The sequence below is a fragment of the Ambystoma mexicanum genome, chromosome 11 (genome assembly GCF_040938575.1).
Source record: "Ambystoma mexicanum isolate Mex_15411 chromosome 11, UKY_AmexF1_1, whole genome shotgun sequence".
Lineage (NCBI taxonomy): Eukaryota > Metazoa > Chordata > Amphibia > Caudata > Ambystomatidae > Ambystoma > Ambystoma mexicanum.
The window spans coordinates 1,389,446,130-1,389,464,117 of record NC_090934.1 but is presented as its reverse complement, the minus strand read 5'-3'; positions in this window follow the sequence as shown (position 1 = coordinate 1,389,464,117).

Genomic DNA, 17,988 nt, shown 5'->3' with positions numbered 1-17,988 from the left:
ACATGAACTTTTGCAGATCGACAACAAAGACAAATGCAAATTGCTGAATATTCTCTAAACATTTGATGTCAAATAAATGTACTTTATAAAATTTACAATCTTGCTGTTTGCTTTTAAATCACTGTTTCATATTCCAAATTGTGGCGCGCTGTGTTGTGACATAATATGTGTTGTCTTCCGGGTTCTGTGTAAAGTCACTTAGGACTGGAGAGAACTGGGCGCGTTTGATGACGCACCCTGTAACGTCACGGAGAGAGGCGGGGAATATGAATGCTTTGATAATATCAGGCTTAGGGGCGGGAGAAGTCAGCCAGGTTAATAGCGCCAGTCATAGGATTATCACATAATATCGGCGCACACCTGCCGGATTTATCGTTTCTTTAGTGGACAAAAAGTCGGTTGACGCCCATATGAAATTGTACTATTAGCGGACAAAAGGAGTGGTCTTAAAACACTTCACCCTGACAACGAACAATACAAACAACGTTTTCAGAACACCCCCATTTTGTGTAATTGCAACCATTTCGGGACACCGCGAGTGTACTTAGAACACATTCAACTAGGCAGATTACAATACGGACAGCGTCCTGAGGACACCCCCAGTTTGTGTATTTACGAACAATTAAGTACACCGCGAGTGTTCATAGCTCATTTTTACCTTCCTTGCGAACAAAAATGACACATACTCTGTCCTCTAAACACCCCACCATTTAGTTTATTTACAAAATGTCAGAACAGCCGTGTTCTCCGCGGACAAATCGAACGCAACAAAAACGTCTAGCACATAAAAAAACAAAACATTGAACCTATCTTATACTCCCCCACCCTCCCCAAATACTCTTACACACCAACACGCGGCACTAAATACAATTTTTTATCCACGTTTCACCGCGCTGTACGCAGTCGACGGCAAATACAAGATGCCGGGCGCCACAGAAAATCTGACGTGCTCCACGCCCCTCGCCTTCCAATCAGCGAACACGTTGCATGTCCGCGGACATGACGCAAGGCCATGGGCCAATCGGGGTGCTGTCCGCGGAGCGAACAGGGAAGTCTGTCCGCGAAGCGAACACAGATATCACTAATTTTTTGGCCTTACATTTTGGTCATTTTATAAAAAACTACTGGACGGATTTACACCAAATTTGCAAAAGCACGCTTTCGGGACCAAGTCCCCGCTCCTGCCGCAAATTTGGTGTAAATCCGTCCAGCGGTTCGGGGTGTGGCTGTGCGCAAAGTTTTTTCCCATTCAGTCTATGGGGGAAAAAAAAGTTTTGGGACCCCCCCTATAACTTTGCCCCCCCTGGACGAATCCTCACCAAACTCTGCAAAACAAAAAATCAGAGTGACCCATATACTTTTTTTGCAAAGTTTGGTGAGGATCCGTCCAGGGAGAGCGAAGTTATAAGCCGCCCAAAAAGTGCTCTTCCTATGGAAACAGCAACTTAACCATAACTACATGGCCACTACCGTGGCCATGTAATATATATATATGAGTCAGTAAAGGGGGGATTTTCCCATTATGTATGAAAAGAAGGCTGAGCAAAGAAAGAAGATGGAGGTTTTCATTTCTCGCAGTCAGAAAACAAGTGAATTGCAGGAGAAAATTTGAGAAAGGCGTTGTTGGACAAGCCAAGAAGCTAAGGCCATATCAGACGAGGGGGAGCTGACATTGGAAACAAATTGTGAGAAGGAATGAAGCTTCTGTTCAGAAGGCATGGACAAAAACAAAAGACGTCAGAGGTCCATCTGAAAATAGTATTTTAATACACTGCAAGGCTCAATTTTGTGGTCTCCAGTCATGTGGAGAAAAGAAATTGGACGAGCATGGTGGTCACACCTACGCACGAGGGCAGCATGTGCTTCCACTCCTCTGAATTTCCCAGAGCAAAGAATATGTTCAAGGCCGAGTTCAAAGGACCTAATTGACAGTAGACCACTGAGGTGATGATGGATGGATATGGATGGATATGTTAGTTGGTATGCTATGGTTAAGGCTAGCTCATCTGCACCTGGATGTTCAACATGCGTTATGCCAACGTAGGTTGAGAGAGCACTGACGGAGGTTAGAGTGTAACCAATAATAGAGGACTGCGTAATTAGGGGTCCTATAGTTGTATAACCAATTAGACATTGTGTATTTACTGACGTTTGTAATGACACATTTTGGGGAAGGGCTTAGTGTCATGATTCCTGCCCCTCATGTCCCCAGCCCTCCAAGATGTCAGGCTGGAGCCAGGCCACGATCACCTACATGGCCTTCAAGGGCCTCTCCATCCCTCCAAAGACCCACTTGGAGTCAGACTTGGCGCTTGTGGCACCAGACTCACTCACTCCCATAGGATAACATTGGGGATTGGACTTGTAGTACATTGATGGGGACAAGATGGATGCCCCCACATATTTCGTTTCCCAGAACTGCATGTGCACTTTAGTCTTTTGGGTGTGGTTCAGCCCAGAGACACCTGGCATACCCAGAGACTATTTAAGCCACGCCCAGGGTGAGAAACATGCTTTGTGTTTTCTGCACATGCAGCGTGACACTCACCGTGTTCGGATCAGTCTCCAGTAGGCCTGCATCTTTCTTCTGTGCTCAGCTCCTGCAAGAACAAGAACACCATTAGGAACAGCCTTACCTTGTGGCGCTTCTGCCCATCATTCATCACTCCTTCTGTTCTGCGGGCATCTTCAGCTGGTGTCATTCCCAGTCATTCCCATCCCGGCACACCGCTTCCTAAGGAAAAGGGAAAAGAACAGAAAAAAGGCATTAGTAAGCATTCAGCAATTCTTCGCTTATTTTTAAAGACTGTATGAGCTTCAAACGCTTACCTGAATCCCAGCCGCTCTGGGGGAACTTTGTCTCCGGAACTTCTCATCCATCTGCAAGAGGGAAAAGACACTCCAGGTTACCGTGGAAACATCTAGAGGCGCTGCATACCGTGCTTACTCACCGCATTTCTTCTTCATAACCGTCATCCACGCTGAAAACGTCGCGGCACCTAAAAGACACAGAAAAAGAACTCAGTTCAATACAAATCCGAAAGGGGTGCATCGTGCATCGCACTCTCACTCACCTTCAGTGCTACTCATCTCAGCAGCATGTCGCCATCCCCGGACGCCGGCATCATCTAAGGAACGAAGTTAGAGAACTGTTCAAAAGACTCATTATACTTATCTGTCAGTCTCTTGTCAGTGAAGAAACTAGGCAGGAACGAGCCTGCATCAATCAACGCGCCCCTGCGCTGAAAGCAGGACGGAGAGCACACTTTCCAGGAAAACAAGGTGAGCTGTGGATCAAAGGGAAGGGTTGGACCTCAGGGAAGAAGGGTTTCAAGCACACAGAGGCAATAGGGAGTTAAACTCTACCAATCCTGTGTTTCAGGCCCAGTCTCCAGTCGAGTAGACTCCAGGGAAGGGTTTGAGGTCGTAGGAGGTCAGAACAGGCTGAGTGACATCCCCGTGGATACCAGGTGAGCGTTACAGAACACAAAGACTCACTTCAAAATCCACCTGGGCATCATGGAAACGTCAGAAACCGACCAGTTAGCCCACATGTTGGGGCAACTACATTCCAAAGTACAAGCAGCCAGACAGGAGACCAACACCCTGAGGAGAGAGCTGATAGTAGCCAAAGAACGCACTGATGATTTAAGTCGGCAACTTCTCCAGTCACAAGCAGGGCATGCACCATTGACCGGAAGCGTGCCCTCGATGCCAGCACCATCAGCCAATCCCGTTCAGATAACCCTTCCTGGGGCAGTTCCCTTGGCCCCTCCCGAATGATTTAAGGGGATCCCGAGAGATTTGCAACGTTCATGAACCAGTGCCGCCTGCACTTCCTTGGTAGACCAGGGACCTTTCCGAATGACCAATCACGGGTCGCTTTTGTGCTATCCTACCTGAGTAGTAGCGCCGCAGACTGGTCTGTACCCTTTGTCGCCCAAGGCGATCCTTTGCTGCAGGACTTCAGAGGCTTTCAGCAGGAGATGGAAAAGCTGTTCGCCCGTCGTACTCATGGGCAGGCATTAGACAACAAACTTCTGTCCCTATGCCAAGGGAATCAAGACCTATTAACATACATAGCCACGTTCAATAGACTCGTAGTTGAAGCAGATGGCCAGTGGAGAAGAGAACCACCTTATTTCATCAGGGGTTGCGGGGGAAGTTCAAGGATGTTCTCGCACAAGTAGTGAACCCCCCGAAAGACTGCTCAGAATTCATTGACCTTGTTGTTCAACTGGATCATAGGTTGCAGGACCGAAGAGCAGATCGAACTAGACCGGACCCTCGCCCTATGTATGTGTGTTCAAAGGACAATATTGCCCGCACAACAGAAGGTTCAGGAGAACCAATGCAAATCGGGGGGATCAGATCCCCCTTGACTAAAGCGGAAAGGGATAAAAGGAGACATCAGCAGTTATGTCTGTACTGTGAAAGGTAATGTCCTTTCCTTAAAGAGTGCCCTGTGAAGCCACCGAGGAGGACAGTAGGGGCCATGGACAAGGAAGATACCATCAAGGAATCGGAAAAATCCCCAGCACGGCAAGTGTAGGGGTCCACTTGTCGGGCGAAGAAAGTGAACTACAGACCTCCCATTTTGCACTATCTGTGGTCTTGATCAATCACCAACAACCAGCTTGGATGCACGCAGTAAGATCAGACATTGACAGTGGAGCCGTTGGGAATTACATCGACCAGGCTCTTGCAGCAAAGATGGGGCTCCCGTTATGCCCTAAATCCACCACCGACACTGTTACCACTGTCGACGGCACGGAAATAGATTCTGGTCCAGTATCCCAATGCACTGCAGCTTTAACCCTTCTGTGCCAGGATGGACACCAAGAATCTATCGTTTTCGACCTCATTAAGGCACCACAGTTCCGGTTGATTTTGGGAATGCCATGGTTGGTAGCTCACAATCCTAGAATCGATTGGCGAGCAAAAGAATTGGCCTTTCCCTGAGACTTGCGCCCACACATATTATCGCCAAGAGAAACAATCAATAGACACCAGAACCTCCATGCTTGCGACTGTGGCAATCGGCACCCTACCAAGTGAATACCAGGACTTTCAAGATGTCTTTCAGAAAGAACAGGCTAATACCTTTCCAGCGCATAGACCATACGATTGCCAAATTGACCTGATACCCGGCGCATAAATCCCTTGTGAGCGAATTTACGCACTCACGGAACCAGAAAACCAGCACCTGAAGGCCTATCTTGACCAATACCTGGTCAACGGGTTCATCCGTCCCTCGAAGTCTCCAGCAGCCAGTCCTCTATTCTTTGTACTGAAAAAGTAGGGGGACTTGAGAACGTGCATTGACTATCGTGCGCTGAACCAGATTACCGTAAAAAAACGCTACCCCTGCCACTGATCCCTGAATTGCTTGATCAAGTCAAAGATGCCCAAATCTACACAAAACTAGACCTGAGGAGGGCATATCACCTTGTTCGCGTAAAACAGGGTGATGAATGGAAAACTGCTTTTCGCACCAAATACGGTTTGTACGAATATCAAGTAATGCCCTTTAGCCTTTGCAACACGCCAGCAGCATTTCAATACTTCACGAACGATGTCCTACGGGAATTGATTGATGTTTGTGCTCTAGTGTGCATCAACGATATTCTAGTATATTCCGTATCAAAGCAGGACCACGTTAAACACGTCCGATCTGTATTGGAGAAGCTCCCTCAACGCCAGCTCTACGCCAAGCTCGAAAAGTGCTCATTCAACGTCTCCGAGGTGGAATTCATGGGCTTTATTCTCAGCCCGAATGGAATCCGAATGGATGTACACAAGGTAGATGCTATCCTGAACTGGCCATCCCCAAATTCATTCAAGGGGGTTCAAAGTATGCTGGGTTTTGCAAACTTTTACCGCGGGTTCATCCCAGGATTTTCGCAAATCGTGCATCCCATCACGTCATTGCTAAGGAAAAGAAAGAAAAAGTTCCAGTGGACAACAGAAGCCGAGGAAGCTTTCCAGGAAATCAAAGCAAGATTCACATCTGCCCCAATCTTACGCCACCCTCGCCCTGATCTCCCATACCTGGTGGAAACGGACACCTCAAGCATGGCTATGGGAGCCATCCCCTCACAAAAGGACCCTAAAATGGGCCAGGTACACCCTGTTGCCTTCTGGTCACGTAAATTCACACCCTGTGAACTCAATTATGCTAGCACAGACAAAGAACTCCTGGCCATTAAGTCAGCATTTAAGGCATGGTGGCACTACCTCTTGAGCGCCAGACACACAATCACCGTAATAACTGACCACCGGAACCTTCAGTACCTGAAAACGGCAAAGGCCCAATCCTCACGACAACTACGTTGGGCTCTTTTTTTGCTGAATATGACTATGTGATTACATTTTCACCAGGGGTGAAAAACAGGAAGGCCGATGCCCTTTCCCGTATGGGGGTGGAAGAGCAAGGGTATCAGACCCCTGACCCAATAGCAATCATCCCGAGTGACAAGCTCCTAGGAATCACAGCAACCATAACTCAGAAAGAATTACATGAAGAAATCCAAAACCTGATGAGTCGGGAGCAATTACAAGCGTGGAGTGCACAAGGAGAACATTACATGATAAAAGATCAGTTGCCCTACTTCAGGAATCGTTTATTCTTACCAAACTAAGAACTACTAGAACAAGTCATGTCCGGTTATCATGATTCCTTGATCGAGGGCCACCCCGGAATCGCTAAAACCCTAGCCAAGGTAAAATGAAATTATTGGTGGCCCACATGGCGTAAAGACATTATCCAATTCATCCTATCTTGTGGAGTGTGTGCTCAAAACAAGTCATCCAAGCAGAAACCGGCTGGGCTATTACAACCACTGGAAATCCCACCAGCACCCTGGCACACGTTGTCCCTCGATTTTATTACTGATTTACCACCCAGTCAAGTGTTTAACACTATTCTTGTGGCCGTGGACCCATTTTCAAAAATGGCACATTTCGTTGCTCTTAAGGGGCTCCCAAATGCTTCCACTCTGGCAAAGGTATTCCTTGAAGGCATCGTACGGCTCCATGGGTTTCCGTCAGTTTTGGTCTCAGACCGAGGTACTCAATTTGTATCTAACTTCTGGAGAAAATGCTGCTCTAAGGCCCGGATCAACATCCGGCTATCCACCAGTCACCATCCCCAAACGGATGGTCAAACTGAGAGGACAAATCAGACTCTCGAGCAGTATCTGCGTTGCATGTTACACCAAGCTGAAGGAAGCTGGTTCGACCTATTATGGATAGCTGAATATGATTAGAATAATTCTCTACACACCAGCACTGAGCAGACACCCTTTTATACCATGTATGGCAGGCACCCACATACTTCTGAGTTGGACGTTCCTACAACCCTGGAAATGCCAGCAGTTAAAACCTTGCACACAACCATTTCTCAAACCTTTAAAAGGGCAGCTGAACACCTACTTCAAGCTAAGAATTGCCAAAATAAGTTTGCTGATCAACACCGACAAAGGCCCCCAACTACCAAGGGGGAGACAAAGTCTGGCTGCTGTCTAAACACGTGTCCATTGAAGGAACCCGAACTTACATCCAAGATATCTGGGTCCATTCACCGTCACCTCCTTGATAAATCCTGTGGCGGTCAGACTTGCTTTGCCGTCAAACATGCAGATTCATCCTGTGTTCCACTTGTCTCTCCTTAAACCTGTTCAACCTGGGACCCGGGTAGCAATGCCACCGCAGCCAGTAGTAGTCGCCGGGGAGCCAGAATTTGAAGTCAAGGACATCCTGGATTCAAAGTACGTCAGATCCAAATTATACTACTTAGTAGACTGGAAGGGGTATGGTCCACAAGACAGGACACGGGAGCCTTGTGAGTACATCCATGCACCTCGCTTGCTTAGATGATTCCATCAAAACCATCCAAACAAACCAGGACCAGACAGAAGAGCCACCTTGAGAGGGGCCTTGGGGGGGGAGTGCTGTCATGATTCCTGCCCCTCATGTCCCCAGCCCTCCAAGATGTCAGGCTGGAGCCAGGCCACGATCACCTACATGGCCCTCAAGGGCCTCTCCATCCCTCCAAAGACCCACTTGGAGTCAGACTTGGCGCTTGTGGCACCAGACTCACTCACTCCCATAGGGTAACATTGGGGATTGGACTTGTAGACTTGTAGTGCATTGATAGGGACAAGATGGATGCCCCCACATATTTTGGTTCCCAGAACTGCATGTGCAGTCTAGTCTTTTGGGTGTGGTTCAGCCCAGAGACACCTGGGATACCCAGAGACTATTTAAGCCACGCCCAAGCTGAGAAACATGCTTTGTGTTTTCTGCACCTGCAAGAACACTGTTAGGAACAGCCTTACCTTGCGGCGCTTCTGCCCATCATTCATCGCTCTGTCTGTTCTGCGGGCATCTTCGGCGGTGTCATTCCCATCCCGGCATGCCGCTCCCTAAGAAAAGGGAAAAGAACAGAAAAAAAGCATTAGTAAACATTCAGCAAATCTTGGCTTATTTTTAAAGACTATGACCTTCAAACTCTTACCTGAATCCCAGCCGCTCTGGGGGAACTCTGTCTCCGGAACTTCTCATCCATCTGCAAGAGGGAAAAGACACTCCAGGTTAGCTTGGAAACATCTAGAGGCGCCGCATACCGTGCTTACTCACCACATTTCTTCTTCATAACCGGCATCCACGCTGAAAGCGTCGTGGCACCTAAAAGACACAGAAAAAGAACTCAGTTCAATACAAATACGAAAGGGTTGCATCGCGCTCTCACTCACCTTCAGCGCTACTCATCTCAGCAGCATGTCGCCATCCTCGGACGCCAGCCATCATCTAAGGAAGGAAAGGAATGAAGTTAGAGAACTGTTCAAAAGACTCATTATACTTACCTGTCGGACTCTTGCCAGTGAAGTAACTAGGCAGCAATGAGCCTGCATCAATCAACGCGCCCCTGCGCTGAAAGCAGGACAGAGAGCACACTTTCCAAGAAAACAAGGTGAGCTCTGGATCAAAGGGAAGGGTTGGACCCCGGGGAAGAAGGGGTTCAAGCACACGGAGACAATAGGGAGTTAAACTATACCAATCCTGTGTTTCAGGCCCAGTCTCCTGTCAAGTAGACTCCAGGGAAGGGTTTGAGGTCGTAAGAGGTCAGAACAGGCTGAGTGACGTCCCAGTGGATACCAGGTGAGGGTTACAGAATGATAAGGGGAAAATATTTAACAGAGGGAGGTAGGGATGATAATAATTTAACTTATTGTTGTAGATAGTGAGAAATTGTGTTGATGAGGAACCGAGAAATTTAAATAAAGTGTTGCGATGAGGTACCATGATAGAGATATACCCAGTGCCTGAGCTTCAAAGAGTTTAACAGAAGAAACAGAACCTAAAATCCCATAGGGGAAGCAGTAGGAGTCGAGTTGGGTTAAAGACTAACTTAATGAGGTCTGTTTAAACTCTGTATGGAGGAAGATTAGGGATAAGGAATAAGTCTTATGAGAGAAGACAGAGCACATGTGCTACTAGCTACTGACAAATGGAATGGACTCCCGCTTCATTTGAGACTTGAGTGCAGCTACCTGAAATTCAGAAAAAAACTAAAAATCGCACTGTTAAAATGAAATAACCACTGACAAGACCTTCCTACACTGACTGGCTGTGTTCTCTAAAATGTCCTGTCTCTCTTTTGTTGTCTGCATCTTTTTGTCCGCGCCCTGATGCCTGCAGTGCTTTAGAAACATATATAAAAAAGAAATGTGGCCGGCCGAGTATGTCCGTCTGTCGTTCCGTCTGTTTGTTTTATGTGATTGTGTAAAGGTGATGAAAAATTGAATAATGTTGATAAAATGTAACAAAGAGAACACGAGAGTTCGAGGAACTAAGCGTGTATGTGACAAGAAATTATATTGATGATTGTTTTTAGCAGATTAAAGTAAAAAATGTGGTCAAAAAGGGTTTAAGAGACTGCGACGATGGTGTACGCTGTTAGTATGATGTTTCTATTAAATAAGGAATGCTGAATTGTGCAAAGACTAAACAGTGAGTATAGACAGTCAAAGAGTGACATGCCAAAAATTGAGAATATTGCCCCACTTACACATTGCCACAAAACATATGCATTTAAGTTTAGAAGAAGAATAGGGAACAAAGGAAAGAATCAAACATGAAAAATGCATATCCCAGCTGCAAGAAGGATTGCCGTTAAAGGCAGTTCCGCAGAATGTATGAAGACCTATTTGCATGACGCACGTGTAAGAAGAAAAAAGATAGACAAACAGCTAGTGAGCTTAGCGCTCTTCCTTAATAGATTAGGAAAAGAAAAGTGAGTCACCTCTTAGCAATCGTATAGTCTAATGTATGCACGAGAGGGGGGTGAGGAGCCTTCAGCTCCACATCTGAAACAGACGGTAATAGTAATACAGATAAAGGGCTGTACCCGTCATGGGAGCTGAAGACAGTGATAGGTTATAGCACTATGGCACATGAATTGCCTATGCAAAAGGAACGACGAAGGCCCAGAGAAACGCACCAAGAGAAAGGAAATCTCTAAAAAATCATAAGGGACAAGGAAAGACGCAATAAGGGACGCAGCAATAACTGATGGGTTAGCGCACATATAGAGCTAATAAAGGATGGTTAAATTTGCCCAGACTCAATGGCAAAGAGCATTGAGGACACGAGAGTAAACAGCACTGATAACCTAAACAAAGAAATGATGAGAAACTTAAAAAACAGCACTGACAAAAAGAGATGGTTTAAAAGAAGCCCTTCTCGATGCATGAGTTGATAATAGATCCATTTAGAATAGATTTGAACATCAAGGTAGACGTAGAAAAACCTTTGAACGAGACTGATAGAAATCTATCGTGATACACAACAGAAGGGATCCCCACAGGGGAAGGGTGAACAATGATCGAGTCACAATACATGATGTCATAAGGAAAGCCTTGTGAAGTATAGGACCCAAGGAGTTGTCTCTTAAGCAGGTTAACTCTGAATAGACATAATGGAATGGAAGGGTTGTCCATGATTAAAACTAAGCGGGTGGATTTAGACCTCCCCATATTTCGGACGTCGTACCTTGGTGACGTGGTTAAATCGACCTTATTTATCAGCAGTCCTACAGTCAGAGGGGGGACGTGCCATTGTATGTGGACAGGTTAAAGTCATTACCAGATAAAAGGCAATGTGGGATTATTGTCTCTACCATGAACACAACGCGGTAGAGGAGTGATATATAGATCTAGAAAAGAGGATGGAGAAATTTGCCTGTATGTGGGCAGTAAGACAAGAGGAGTTATCCAGAATTAGACGGTGCAGCAGACAAGCGCTGAGAGAATAAGAAAACCATAGACGCAGTAGCCACGTATGAAAACGCAGAAGAACATAAGCAGAGGATTAACACATCTATATATATAAAAAAAGAGATATGGTTTAGGTTATTTTGTTATATGTTAAGAAGACATAGGTGCACATGTTGAAGTAAGATTAAACAAAATTAAGGATGATGATTTAGAGGGTAATTCATGGAATAATTCTGCGCCAAAATTTGTGGCGCAAGTTGGTGCATGCTCCCTCTGTGCACCAGCCGCGTGCACCACTTCTGCGCTTGGTTCCATGAATTACCCCCTTATGTTTAAATATATAGCGATATGGAGTGTTTGTATTAAGAATGTATTAGTTAAACGAGAATGGATGTATTTTAGCATATGCATAAGGATGATTATATGAGAAATCATTGGTAGAATTAAGAAAAGAGGTTGTAAGGATGTGTGGTATTTTTTGTATATGTTAAAGAAAGGTAAACACTTTTTGTACTATGAGGTTATGGATAGTATGAACAAACGCTGACGACTATTGCCTTTGTTATATAGACAGGCTGTTAGCATAACGAGTAGGATGTTTTATGATGATGATTAACAAAAAGGTATTATTTGCCATAAGGGACGAGCCTTAGTGAATGCTGGTTATGAAGAAGGCTTTGGCTATAGGGTAATTGTATTTAATTTAGCAATTATAAGGTTCGGTGGTAGAGCAACAAACAATGCCGTGTTTGTATTGAAACCACTTGCGGAGGGCAAGCACATGCATGATTAGTTGAACTATGACGTGCTTTATGCTGATCTCCCAAGGGTGAAGGGAAATGCATTGATAAATTGGGGAACTTCTTATAACGTGAGGAGCTTTTTAGAATCCAGCAATGTATTCATTAAGTTAGACGGGGGTTTAAAGAACACCCTCTCTGCGTCCACAAGTTTGTCTTATCTTGCAGTGCTTTTCCTTAAGCTCTTATTCATTAAAGCCTAAACATATTTATTACAATGTTTCAAACATAATAATCATCATCATACTTCCATCCACCTTTAAATATTTCAAATGATCAATATGCCTCAATCATATACAACATTTCTATTTCCTTCCTTTACTTAATTTACTTTCCATGTGAAAAGTAGCCCGTTTAATCATGTACTGCATGTTTTTACAGCCGCAATGATCTTTGGGAGTTATAGTGTTCACAGCTGTTCTGTTAAACAATACTGCGTGCCGCGTTAAAGAGCCGCCCTCTCCGAGTGGCCCTTCCCCCTTCCAAACGGGCTATCCTTGCATGCACTGTTGACAACATAAAGGCGGAGTCATCATAGACCATTATTTCCTGGTCTGCATAATTTCTCAAGTGCGCCAATCGGCATCCCTGCTTCTTCAGCTTTGAGCCGAAAAGTGAGAAGATAGTCATACACTCCATTATTATTTCAAAATCCTTCATTAACTGTGCGCTAATTCCCTCATGGATCATTTATTGTCCTATTGAAGTGATAAAAAGTAACAGTAAAGAAATGAGTCCTGTAACCTTATGAAGGAGGGTGTTGGAGTAGCTACACTAACCTGTGCATGTCATTAGGAAGGAAAAACCTTACCACAATGAATGTGAAGAAGTGGTTTGGTTTTTCATATAGTAGAATACCTTGCATTTTGGATAGTAAAATGTTCAGTGAGTAAAAAGATGATTATTGGGTACACACAGTATGCACGATTAAGGAGTCCTGCTGAGATTTAATGATTCCTTGAAGCACTTGTATAATGAGGCGTTAAGTTGTCATAGTTAAGAAATTGTAGCACATACATTTTCTCTGAATAAAATGATATGGGAACTAGGAAGGATTAGAAGTTAACCTTATTTTGGGTTAGGAAAGAGCTTATGGACGTCTGAGATTAGTGCTTAAAAAAAGGAACAAGGTTATAGATTATTATTCACTTATGTAACTTAGCTATTAAGTCTTTAAATAAAAGAAAAGAGGAAGTAAATAGATCCTGCAAGAAGGATAAATGTATGGTCTAGCACTGACTGTGAGAGACGTCCACGTTGTGCACGAAGTTCATGGTGTAAGACCTCTTATATGTGTTTGATATATGTCAGTATCATATTCATAGTAATATTGCTTTCACTCACAATCCGCACTGCAATTTTTGTTGAGACACATGAGGTATACATTCCTGTGTATCCTCCTATACAAAGGAAGGGTACAAACATGACAACTATTAGGCAGCCAAATCCCAGGGTTATTTTCCCTACAATGAAGGTCCCTACAAAGGCACCTAGCTCTGAGATAGATAAACCTGAACTACCTGTTGAAGAGAGTTCACGTATGGAGATTATAGGAGAATCCTTATGCCCCTCACGTGCTGCTGCTATAAAAAGGCTTCGAAGTAGACAAAGGCTTCTAGAACTTTCACCCACACAAGTAGCATGTGCGAATATGCCCGGTTCACTGATGAATATTTCTATGATTGGACCAGTAAGAAGAACATATGCTGAGATACTTCATGACATGATTACAGAGGCTCATAAAAGAAATATGAGGCCGAAAAGACATATTAAGGAGAATGATCATGAGTTGAACGATTATCTTAACAGTACAGCTCATATGGGAGAGAATCTTTGGTATCAGCATATGAAGGAAGTGGGAAGAAGAACTGCAACAGTGGAATGCTTTGTATGTACTCCTTCCTTATAGTATGGAAAAGTCCAAGATCTTCATAGCTACCTAAATAGAGTCCAGGCAGCACATTGTCTATGACATGTGGCTTTCTGCAGAACAAGAGGTCAATTCATGGGTCGAGATGCCCATCTCAAATGGGCTACAGAGAGGACAGATCCAAATGAAGATGAGTATGTGCAAGACTCAAAGACAAGAAATAAAGCACAAAGAACATTGTGATCAGATATGGGAAATCTGGAGTGAAAGGAGCAGAAATCAGACGGGGAACAAACAGGAAACTTGAGGTTTCATGGAAATCTGCAGAAGAAACTCGTAGATGGAAGAACAGAGGCCAAATGCAGATTTGGGGATCAGTACTGTCTCCAGATGGATGGGAAGGAGTGATTATTTAGCCTGGGTTATTTTGGATTCTACAACGAAACTGTTGCCATGGTACAGAATGGATGCAAACAATTGTGGTCAAAGCTTTCTAAACTACTAACGTGGGCTGAAGATAAAGGAGGGCCTTTGCAAAAAGTGCCTTTGGAAAGTTCGAAGTTGCGCTTCAGAAATAATGGGAGAGTGAAAATTGGAAAGAATGACAACTGCAGTCGAATTTTCAATGTGCCAGGAATGAAACTTGGAACAGCAGTGATCATAGATCACTATTGGGCTTGTGGATCCAGAGCATATTGCCTGAAGACTGGGGAGGAATATGCACCTTGGTGAATGTTCATTTTACAGTGTTGGTGATACTGAAAAGTGATTTGAACATTGACAGTTTTCTGACAGCAGATGCTCACCTGAGGAAAAGGAGATCTGTGGAGCTGATAAATAGAGTAAAGAGGGAGAACTATTTCTCTGCCGAATCAAGAGAGGCCTTTGACTCCATTCCATATGAACAAAGACTGTTCAGCCAGACTTTGTCAGTGTTTACAAAGATTATCATGCCGAGAATCAAGATTGGAACGAGTATGAGCTGGTTACAAATAACCAGATGGGAATTGCTGCAGACGATCAACACAACTATAAAGGGATTCAATGCTATCAAAGAAGAGATGAGAGCTATGCGACTGATGACTTCAGAATAGATATGTCTTGGATATGATCACAACTATGGATGGAGGTCCTTGTGCAAAAATTGGAGAATCATGTTGCACGTTCGTACCTTCTCATGATGATTTGAATGGCACCTTGACAGAGGCCATACAGATGCTGACAAAACTACACATCCAAATGACAGACGAAGAATGAGACGTTGCTGATGACAGCTGGTTTGGATCACTGTGTTCTTGGATTCCACAATGGATGGCAGGTATATTTCAGTTCCTTGGAGCTCTGATCATGTTGGTGTTGCTAGGATTCTGTGTGATCAAGATAATAATCACACAATGCAAAAAGAAAGCAAAGAAAGTCATGGGGATGAAAACTATGATTGATGTGGAATCAGGATTGAAGGCCAAAGATCTGATAGATGAAGAGATCAGAGACTTTGTGAAAGCCAGTATCTATGCACATGAGGTGATTAAATTCCTGTATCCTAAGAACCATAAAAAGTATGTGGGAAGATGGATCTATTGCAGTCTAAATGGACAGTGACTGCTTATGAATTGGAACAAAGATGAGCATGTGAAATCGGCAGGATGCCTGAAGGGAGTGGTAAAAATATGGGTCTCAAAGAAACTGTTCTTCAGGAAAGGATGTCAAGAAATTAAGACTGATGGAAGGGTGGTCGATAAATCACCCAGAGGGGGGAGTGTAGAGGAGGAGCTAAGTACCCCCACCTCAACCAATTCACTCGCAGCACCTGTATGCTGGTCCCAGAATGGGAAAAACGTGCAGTTCCAGTGAATGTACCGTTACCTAGGAGAATCTGGGAGGCAAGGTTCCCATTGAGAAAATCATATCTGCATACGAGACAATATGATGGATGTCTCAACGAAATCCCTGAAGAAATAGAGAAAAGGAATGATGAAGAAGAATGGTAAATGTCGTCGTCACTAGTGACGTCATAATAAAGTAAGGCTGACGAATAGAAAACAGATGTAGAAACTAAACGAATGCAGACTAATCTATAAATCTTCAAGAAAATATCCAAACTGAGGAGATCTTGGGATCAAGATGAAGAAACCTATGCTGCAGACATAAGAGAGGGACAGAGATATTTATACACGTGTACCTGCAAAGAAACACAAGCAGATGAAGTATTCTTAAAAGGCTAGCTTTATAGTGAATAGATTGCGGCATGTGCCAAAATGAGAAAGAATGAAGCTTCTGTTCAGAAGGCATGGTTAAAAACAAAAGATGTGAGCGGTCCATTGGAAAATAGTATTTGAATACACTGAAAGGCTCGATTTTGTGGTCTCTAGTCACATGGAGAGAAGAAATTGGACGAGCATGGTGGTCACACCAACGCCCAAAGGCAGCATGTGCTTGCACTCCTCTAAATTTCCCAGAGCAAAGAACATGTTCAAGGCCGGGTTCAAAGGACCTAATTGACAGTAGACCACTGAGGCGATGATGGATGGATATGTTAATTGGTGGGAAGCTATGGTTAAGGCTAGCTCATCTGCACCTGGATGTTCAACATGCGTAGTGCCAACGTAGGTTGAGAGAGCACTGACGGAGTTTAGAGTGCAACCAGTAATAGAGGACTGCGTAATTAGGGGTCCTATGGTTGTATAACCAATTAGACGTGTATTTACTGTTTGCAATGACACATTTTGAGGAAGGGCTTAGTTGCCCCACCTGATATTAAGAAGCCTATTACATAATTCCACTGCCCAAAATGAGTATGGATCATATACTTAGATGATCCCTGTAGAACCTATCACATTTGCCTCTAGGTTTCTGTAGTTTGCCACGTAGGATGACGTTAGTGATACGAAGGTTAAATGTCACCTATGACGATTGTTGTACTATAAAAATGAAGTTTTTTCTAAATACTTTGAGAAGTCTCGAGAGAGATCATGAGGGATGTCTGTTGATGTCCATTGTACTCCCTGTTTTAGATAATTGAGATTAAAACAGCACTTTTTGCCGACTAAACGAGTTGAGTCTATTATTGATGTCTGAGTAAACTCTGCATCCTCCATCTTTCTATAATGCATTGCTAACCTATCTTAAAGTCCTGAAGTCCTGTGTGTGTGTGTGTGAGAGAGAGAGAGAGAGAGAGAAAGAGAGAGAGAGAGAGAGAGAGAGAATGGTGATAAATTGAAAGTTTCTGGAAAGGCTAGGCTTCCCAAACGTGTACCCACTGAACTCAAAAGGCGCAAGAGTCATCATAACTCTGTTGCTGGTGGGCAAACTGGTCATTGGGTCTCGATGTGGAGCAAGCATTAAGCACCCCATATCCATTTATGGTGGAGCAAAAGGTGACAACGTTTATCCATAGAAATAAATGTGAATGGACCTGCTAGATAAGAGGAGCGCCTTTGCTAGGGCATGGAACATTCTGCTGCAGTTCTCGCAAAGGAACAATCATGAGCTGATTTGCCCACAAAGACGTCGTGCTGTCAATCTGTTTGATGAATATCGGGTGTGGGGGGAGTGACCATCAGCGATTTGCCCTCGTGGTTCTGGAGAATATTGGCCATCTCAAACAAAAAGCATTGCTGTATGTTTTCCCTTAATCTGATGTATAACCACATTGAAATCAAAAGTTGTATAGGACAGTGGGGCAAGCTTGCTAGAACTGTCGGTGGTCCAAGTAGCATCATAGAGGCAAATCACTAATGATCGATCAAGGAGCACCATTAGTAGGCGTGTGGGGGAGTGCAGGATGGGGAAGGGGGAGTTGAAAACTCTGTCAAAGGCAAAGCTGTATTTACTGTTGTTAAATGTCATTAAAATAAATGCATTTGCTCACCCAAAAAAAAAAAAAGAGTTAAATAAATTGCATTTTAAAGCCAGCCTGGTCAAAGATCATGAAGCCCTTTTTAGGTCAATGAGGGGCTTTTCTGCGCGGACCAATACATGGAGGGACCTTTTAAAGTCACAATAGACCTAATCTCTAAGGCCTTAACCAATTCCAATA